This window comes from Poecilia formosa, unplaced genomic scaffold (genome assembly GCF_000485575.1).
Source record: "Poecilia formosa unplaced genomic scaffold, Poecilia_formosa-5.1.2 Scaffold196, whole genome shotgun sequence".
In the NCBI taxonomy this organism is placed as follows: Eukaryota; Metazoa; Chordata; class Actinopteri; order Cyprinodontiformes; family Poeciliidae; genus Poecilia; species Poecilia formosa.
In genome coordinates, this window is record NW_006800135.1 from 42,083 (window position 1) to 50,805 (window position 8,723).

At 42.0% G+C, this 8,723-nt stretch overlaps 1 protein-coding gene and 1 long non-coding RNA gene across 2 annotated transcripts in view; one reads left to right on the forward strand and one right to left on the reverse strand.

The window, feature by feature from the left end:
* mmut (methylmalonyl CoA mutase) overlaps positions 1-8,723 on the reverse strand; it is a 38,047-nt gene that overhangs the window by 8,002 nt on the left and 21,322 nt on the right. The window lies entirely within an intron of this gene.
* Positions 89-6,613, forward strand: LOC107837975 (uncharacterized). Its single transcript, XR_001664030.1, has 2 exons — positions 89-371; positions 6,258-6,613. It is a non-coding gene; the product is annotated as an uncharacterized LOC107837975 (long non-coding RNA).

Consider the following 8,723-nt stretch of genomic DNA (forward strand, 5'->3'; position numbering starts at 1 on the left):
GCTCTCTGTGATTAGGGATCCTAAAGACAATAAAAAGAGAGGAGCAGACAAATGTGCTTTCAGAGCGGTAGGAGATTTGTAACTGAAAGCACATCTCTGTCTGTTCTCCTTGCGAGTATTAAGAATCTAACTTTCTCTTGTCTTTCCTGTGTTATGTGCTGTGTTTAATAGGTGTCAACTCTGACATAATTTGGTCCTTCGAGCCGGAGCTCAACATACCGGAAGGTTTCCGGCGGGTTGGCTGGATGCCAGTAAAGACCGTGCACGGCAAGCTTCCTAGTGGAAGCTTTTCAGAACCTGTTCAAGGGCTGACACTCTGCCTGCCTGCTGGGACCTGAAGGTTGACGAGACTCCAAGAAAAGGCAACAGGGGTGAGTGATTCTTGGTTAAAAGTGGCCAGTGACTGAGGGTCATTGCGCGTACATAAAACCCTGTAAATTCTAGACTCTAACAGGTAAAAAATTAATGCACAAAATCCGTGTAGGACAACGAAAGTCCTAGTGCAAAATTTTCTTGAAACAGGTGAGCGGAGCTTCGTGCTGCAAAGCTGGAGGTCTTGTCCTGTTAGGCTGCGGGGCCTGGATAGTACCCGTGTTAAACGGACTGCAGAGTCCGGCGACGACAGGCGCTTAATTTCCGTGACAAAAAGTGTGAAAGTGAGAGTGATTGGAGGTTTAAAATACCACTCGGTATTTTACCTCATATAAAACAGTAGGGTTGTAAGCAGCAAACCTCTTGTGGATGCAAAGGCAAGATTCTCCCACTCGAAAGAGTTGAAGCGGAGAATACCACAACAAGGTATTTTTAATTGCTGGCCTACTGAAACAAACTCCAATTCATAGGACGAACCTGGACCAAATTTTAATTAAAGATGGGGAAAGGGATCAGCAAAAATAAACCAACAGATAGTCTAAAAACAAATGACTGGAAATATGTTGAAAACAAGGATCCGCGCAAAATAAAACATTTAGATAAATGGATAACTACCTATAACTTTGACGGCCGACTAAATTCACAGAAACTAACTTTACTACGGGATAACAAAGCAAAAAACAAAGTCAAATCCAAAAAAGATGCACGCAGAAGGGTATGATGATATAGAATTTTGGTTAGAAGAAGCTTTAAAAAGAGAAGAAGGGAAAAAAAAAATCTAGGAGAAAAACAGAGCAAAGTGTAGAAAAGAATCTGATGTTCCATAGAAGTGAAGATAATGAAACTGGGCCGGGGAGATATCAGACAGTGCAGCAGTCAGTAGCGGGAGGAGGTGAAGAAGTAGCAGTAGATAAAGGGGATGAGAGCAAGAGCAACAACACTGAGGAGAAAAAAACAGTCTGAAAGATTATACCCTGAGTTGCCTTCACCCCCAGAATATGAAGAAAACCGTAGCGAAGGACCCAATACTAGATCAAAAGGAGAAAAGTATGAGTGGTCCAGAACATGGGGAGAAAGCCTAGTACAGGGAGCGACGGCTCCTCCAGAGCCTCCTCCCCCCTCCCTCCAACATCCAACAGGGACAGATAATCAACAATATACAGCTGGCTTATATCCCATGATAGAAGTAGCAAATCCTAATATAGGGGGAGATGGAGCAAATCCCACAATTCTGGTGTACAGAACGTGGACCTTGGAGGATGTTAAGAAGGCGTTAGAAGGGATTACACCTCCTAAAGAGGATGTGAACCGTTTTGTTGAAGAAATGGAAGGTCTGCGCCAATCCTATAACCTGAATGGACAGGAAGTCCAACAGATATGGATGACTGCTTTAAGCTCCGACTGGCATCATGATTGGGGAGAATGGAGCCCAGTACGGGGCAATCCTCCTGCAGCTCTTGCATACAATTGTGAGGAATTAACAACTAGAGTGAAGGCCTTAGCAGCAAGGACAGTTCAGAGATACCAACGCAGAGCAAATTACATTGAGATAAGCAGAGTCAAACAGAAGGAAGATGAATCTTTTGAGGACTATAGAATAAGAATGACAACTGCATTTAAAATACATAGTGGGTTAGTGGAAAGTGGGGAGGAAAACAGCGCATATAGACAACAACTGAAAAACGCATTGCATGCGGGTCAAAAGAAGGAATAAAGGCATGGGTAACTAAACATTACATAGGATTGGGGACTGGGACTCTAGATGAATACATAAATCATGCTATTCATGCAGAGAAGGTCACAAAAGAAAAGAAAAAAGCTTCAGGGGCTTTTTTCCAGGAGGAGGAACAAGTGTTCTATCAGGAAAAAAGAGGAAAAGGAGGGTTCAGAGGCAGAGGTCAGCATTACAGAGGAAAAGAGAATAAAAGGGGAAGAGGATACTACCGACAAAACAATTCAGGATGCTGGTGTTGTGGACAAGAAGGGCATATCGCTAAAGATTGTCCAAATAAAACCGGATTAAATCAATCAGCATGACTAGAATCAGGAAAACTGGGAGATACAGAAGTCCAATTAAATCTGCAGGACCTATTATCTATGGACAGTATTAGACCAGAAGTAACTCTTTTCATAAATGGTAAACCTGTAGTTTTCCTTTGTGACACTGGTGCATGTAGAACAGCGTGTAGGGAAAACATCCCAGGGGTAAAGATGAGTGGGGAAACTGTCACAGTAAGATCCGCTGGGGGGAAACTGACGCAAGCCAACGAATCGGAGCTATAGTATGGCTCAGAGATCCACAAGGACAGGCTTGCCAAATGTCCATTTTGATGCTTCCAGAATGCCCAGTAAATCTACTAGGGAGAGACGGTCTCTTACAGCTAGGATTAGCTTTGATTCCAACCACTGAGGGACACATTGCAGTTAAAAGACGGTCGGAGATGAAAAGGGGAGATTTCTTTGTAGTCCAGGGATGTGGAGAACCATATTATTATTATTCGTTGGAAATCCCACATAAACCTCCACACAACAGTGCGCAAGCACTCCTGGACGAGGGGCGTAAAGTAATCTCCGCTCCACAGGATCAAAAGTCTCCTGAGGACCTACATATCACCCTTTGGGTCAAAAACACTCCTGGGCCTGATAAGAATTATGAGGCCGCAATCGAAAAGGTTACCCCGGCCATGATAAGGGTGACCTATCTGTACACAGACACAGAGCACAACGCGGTGGCAGCTGTTGCTCTCCCAGACAAACTGAAACCATTAAACAAAATGTGGAGGTCTCTCCATTTGCCTCTTTTCAAACAAAAAGATGTGCAGTGGAGCCATTTAGGCAGAATTGTGGAAGAAGGGAACGCAGCTACCGATTGGGTAACCACTTCCACAAATCTAGCAGTCAGCCAGTCTACTGGGCTGACCAGGAAAACATTGAGCTGGTCTGTGTCAGTGCAAAAGGGGCAACATTTACACCCCAGCCGACACTGACAACTGATGTTATCAGAAGAAGAGGAAGTCCTCCTCAGGGACATTCCTCAGAATTTATGGTCTAAAGGACCTACAGATGTGGGCCTTGTCAAAGGAGCTTTGCCTGTGCAGATTAGGCCCAAAACAGAGTTTAGACCAAGAGTGAAACAGTATCCTATTAAGAAAGATGCACAGGAAGGCATAAAACCGGTAATTAAAGACCTTATTGAAGCAGGAGTCATAGTAGAGTGTAAAAATTCTCCATGTAAAACTCCTATCTTTCCGGTAAAGAAACAGTCTCCTTCTACTGGTTGGCATATGGTCCAAGACTTACAAGCAGTAAACAATGCGGTGATTCAGAGGGCCCCTTGTGTTCCTGATCCACACACATTGTTGAATTCTCTTAGACCAGATGCAAAAGTATTCACCGTAGTCGACATCAGTAATGCCTTTTTCTCAATACCAATAGAAAAAGAAAGTCAATATTGGTTTGCTTTTACTTTTGAAGGAAAAAGGTACACATATACCAGATTGCCCCAAGGCTATTGTGAAAGCCCTACAATTTTTGCACAAGTTATGAGTGCAAGCATGTCAACATTTCAACCCCCAGGAGGGAGCCAAATCTTGTTATATGTTGATGATGTTTTATTAGCGTCTCCGGACAGGGAAATCTGTCTGCAAGACACTTTGGCGCTTCTAAAACATTTATCTGAAGAGGGTCATAAGGTCAATAAAAATAAACTACAACTATGCAAGACACAAGTAAAATATCTGGGTCATAATTTGGGTGCGGAGGGGCGTACCATTATGGAGGATAAAAAAACAGCAATTCTCCAAGCGCCAAAACCACAAACAAAAAAACAAATGATGTCATTTTTAGGGTTGACCAATTACTGTAGAAGTTGGGTGCCTAATTATGCAGAAATTGTGGCATCTTTAAACAAATTAATGTACAATGAAGATCTCAAAATGTCCTCTCCATTGAAATGGACAGAAGGCATTTTGCAGAATAAAGCAGGCCCTTGTGTCAACCTCTGCCCTAGCCTTACCAAATTATCAAAAACCTTTCGTTCAGATGGTGGACTGCAAAGGCCATTTCATGACCTCAGTACTGGTACAACAACATGGTGATAAAATGAGACCGGTCGCATATTACTCCTCTAAACTAGATAGTGTGGCGTGTGCGTTGCCTCACTGTGTGAGGGCTGTTATTGCTGCTTCCATGGCTGTCGAAGTTAGCACTTCTATTGTACTATTCCATCCATTAATGCTAAAAGTACCACGCGCGGTATCAGCACTATTGTTACAGACAAATATGACCTTTTTATCACCTGCAAGACACCTCTTGTGTATGTCCACCCTGTTGTCTCAGCCTCATCTGACCATTGAGAGGTGCACAGTGTTAAATCCTGCAACACTGTTACCTGTCACAGATGATGGCACAAAACACGACTGTCAGGAATTAGCAGAACAAACAGCTAGAAGTAGAAGTGATTTAAAAGATTTACCATTAGACAAAGGCGAAACACTTTTTGTAGATGGTTCCTCAAAGAAAGATGAACTAGGGAAAACTCAAACTGGGTATGCAGTGGTAACTGATAAGACAGTGCTGAAGGCTGAAAAGCTCCCTTCACATTATTCAGCCCAAGCAGCAGAATTAATCGCACTTACCACAGCTTGTAAACTTATGAAAGATAAAACAGTAACGATTTATACTGACAGCCAGTATGCGTTTGCCACTCTTCATACTTTTGCACAATATTGGAAACATAGAGGTATGGTAACATCAACAGGAAAGCCAGTGACACATGCAGAATTGTTAAAAGAATTACTTGAAGCTGTACAACTCCCTAAACAACTAGCAATCTGCAAATGTGCGGCACACACTGCGGGGACAGACAAAGTGTCCCTGGGGAATGCGTTCGCTGATAAGATGGCAAAACAAGCAGCGGCAGGAAAAGTAACAGTGTTGCACCTAGAAGAAAACTCAATCTTATGATCAAAAGTTTTACGTGAAATGCAACAGGCAAGTCCACAAAATGAAAAAGACTTATGGATAAAGAAAGGAGCAACAATAATTGATGATATCTATAAAAGCTCTGAAAATAAACCTATTTTACCAAAAAATCTATATAAATGGGCTGCAATATCGAGCCATGGTGTGTCGCATGTCTCGACAGGGGGAATGGTCGGACAAGTACATCAACATTATACTACTTATGGATTTATTTCTTATTCGAAAACTTTTTGTAGAACTTGTTTAATCTGCGCAAAACACAATTCTCAAGGTAATCTAAGACCGCGTAGAGGAAAATTTCCAAACCCACAATACCCATTCCAAGTTATGCACATGGACTTTATAGAATTAAATAAAAGTGAAGGGAAAAGGTATTGCTTGGTGATAATTGATGCCTTCTCTAAGTGGATTTAACTTTTTCCAACCAAAAGCCCGGATGCCTCAACGGTAGCAAAAGCGCTCTGCAAAGACTTAATTCCTAGATATGGGATTCCTGAGAAAATATATAGTGATAATGGCACTCATTTTGTAAATCAAATTATAAAGAAAATCGGAATTATGTTTCACATAGATCTAAAAAAAATCACTGTGGCTACCATCCTCAGAGTGCTGGGTTAGTGGAGAGGATGAACGCTACAATTAAAAACAGACTAAAAAAATGTATTGAAGAAACCAGTAGGCCCTGGACACAATGTTTAGATTTGGTAAAATTATACATTAACATTACAAGTACATCAGGGCTTACACCTTTTGAAACATTGTTTGGAAGGCCGTACAGACTGCCGCATTTTAAAAATCAATGGGAAATGGATGAGGAAGCTAATTTAGCTGATTATATGAGAACCATGTTAGAAAAACAGAGACAAAAAGAAACTGAGAATCCTCCTTCTGTGTCCCAGCAGGAAGATCTATTAGTGGAGCCTGGAGATTGGGTGCTGATAAGGAGCATAAAGAAGAAACACTGGTATTCTCCAAAGTGGGACGGACCATACCAGGTGCTGCTGACTACTCCCACAGCTGTAAAAATAGCAGAAAGGTCAACTTGGGTTCACCTGTCACATTGCAAAAAGGTAATTTCAGCTCAAAAGTAAAAAAAAAAAAAAAAAGGAGAGAATAAGTTCCGGAGGCTCATTGACCTACAGGGCAAAAAGGCCAGCGTACAAAGGGGGCCAAACCGAATAGTTTGACCGTCTCAAAACTGGTGAAGATTGTCCACAACCCTGGAGCATCCTTAGGAGCCGAACGAACTTACAAATTACTGAAATGACGAACAAAAGTGTTATTTTTATTTTTATTTTATGTTCCTATCTGAGACAAACGCATGGCGTTACTGATCACAAATATCCTTGCAACACTGCTAATGGAATGAGAGTAGGTATCCAGGTATGCTTCTCACCAAATTCAGTGGTCGTGGTTTCAATCTCCTGGGCAAGCATACCATCAGCAGATTACAGGGATTACACTTGGTATATGACAAATGACGTTCTTAACACTAACTGGGACACTCTAGTGGCAGACGAAGAAAATAAATGGACAAAAGACTGGGGTACTACTGAGTACGCGCAGCACCAAAAACGAATATTTAGTATTTCACATACAGATGATGGGATACAGATAGGCATAAACACAACCACATATTCCCTTATTCCACCTACGATAAAGAAGAAAGACTCTGACGCAACATGCTGGGGATTTTACTTGTGGGCTTATACATCAGGACCTGATCCAAAATTTTTAGTAAATCTCTGTGAAGAGACTAAAGAAGGTGGAGGAAGCACTACTTCTCCATGGACAAAAGGGGTAAAAGTTAAGGAAGTAGAAACAGTCGACGACTGGTTCAAAGTAAGCACAGGTGTGTCAGGACTAAGTAATAACTGGTTATTACTGGTAGAACAGGCTGCTAAAACAGCGAAGCAAGATTGTGTGGCGTGTATGGAACCAAGGCCTTTACTGCGTATAACACCAGCAACTATTACCAAACAATGTCTACTAGAAGTGATGAGTAAAACTAATCCTAATAGCACGTGTAGGATTTATGATTCAATATTTCCTCTTGCAGCAGTTGATGGAACAAAACCTGTCTTCTCTAAAAGAGTAGCTCCGGGTAATTTCACATGCATCAACATAACAGGGAGCGGGAAAAAATTAGGGAATCCTGCTGGCATAACGTGCACTGACGTTCTCTCTGTAAAAAATGACTTTAACCCTGTTTCTCGTGCAGATGTCTGGTGGTGGTGTGGCGATGACAAACTTTTTGATAGGTTACCCCGGAAGGTGACAGGTCTTTGTGCTCTAGTTTCTTTGTTGTTACCTGTTTCTGTTTATCCTATTTCTGCAACACAACTAATCGATGTTCTGTCTCAGCAGCAGCATCACTTGCAGAAACGAGAGCTGAAGTGGGGAACTGATGTCACAACATACATCGATGCCATCGGAGTCCCTCGTGGTGTGCCTGATGAGTACCAAATTGCAGCAGGGTTTGAATCTACAATTCGTTGGTGGTATACTATAAACAAAAACGTAGACAGGATCAACTACATTCACTACAATGTGCAGAGACTAGGCAACTGGACACAGACCGGGTTTGAGGCGGTTCATGAGCAGTTGTCTGCTACTTCACTGATGGCTTTCCAAAACCGTATCGCTCTTGACATGGTGCTAGCTGAAAAAGGGGGGGTGTGCATTATCTTTGGAGAAAGATGTTGTACATATCTGCCAAATAACACAGCTGCCGATGGGAGCTTGACGAAGGCCATTACGGGGCTCCGGACCCTGAATGGCAAAATGAAGGAAGCCTCTGGAATAAACACTTCCATGTGGGATCCATGGTTGGATGTGTTTGGCAGGTACCGAACCCTTGTGTCCTCTGCTTTAGTGTCGATGGCAGTCTTTGCTGCCATTTTAACCTTGTGTGGGTGCTGTTGTATTCCTTGTCTGCGTTCTTTGTTTAACCGTCTCATCACCACAGCAATCTCACCCATGGAGGACCAGATGGCACAGATGTATCCTTTGTTGCTCAAAGATGCTGAAGCTGACACAGAATCCTCAGAGAAGGTGCTCCCTGACTCGTATTTGGACTTAGCTTCTTGGTCTGAGTACAACCCTTGAGTGTAAAAATATTTGCGTTCCTAAAAATGAACTCCCAGCTGAAAATCGTTTGAAGTGGCTGCTTTAGGAGGGATGTGAGATTTGGAACAAATATTTGATAAACAGGGGGGAATGTTGGGTAAATTGTATTATTATCAACTATTTGTTATACCTTTATTATGTTCTTAGTTTATGTATTCTTACTTATTTGTTTTAGTCATATGTTTTAAGAAATGTTTCTGTATTGTTAATCACTCTGATTTCCTTTCTCAGAGGGCCTC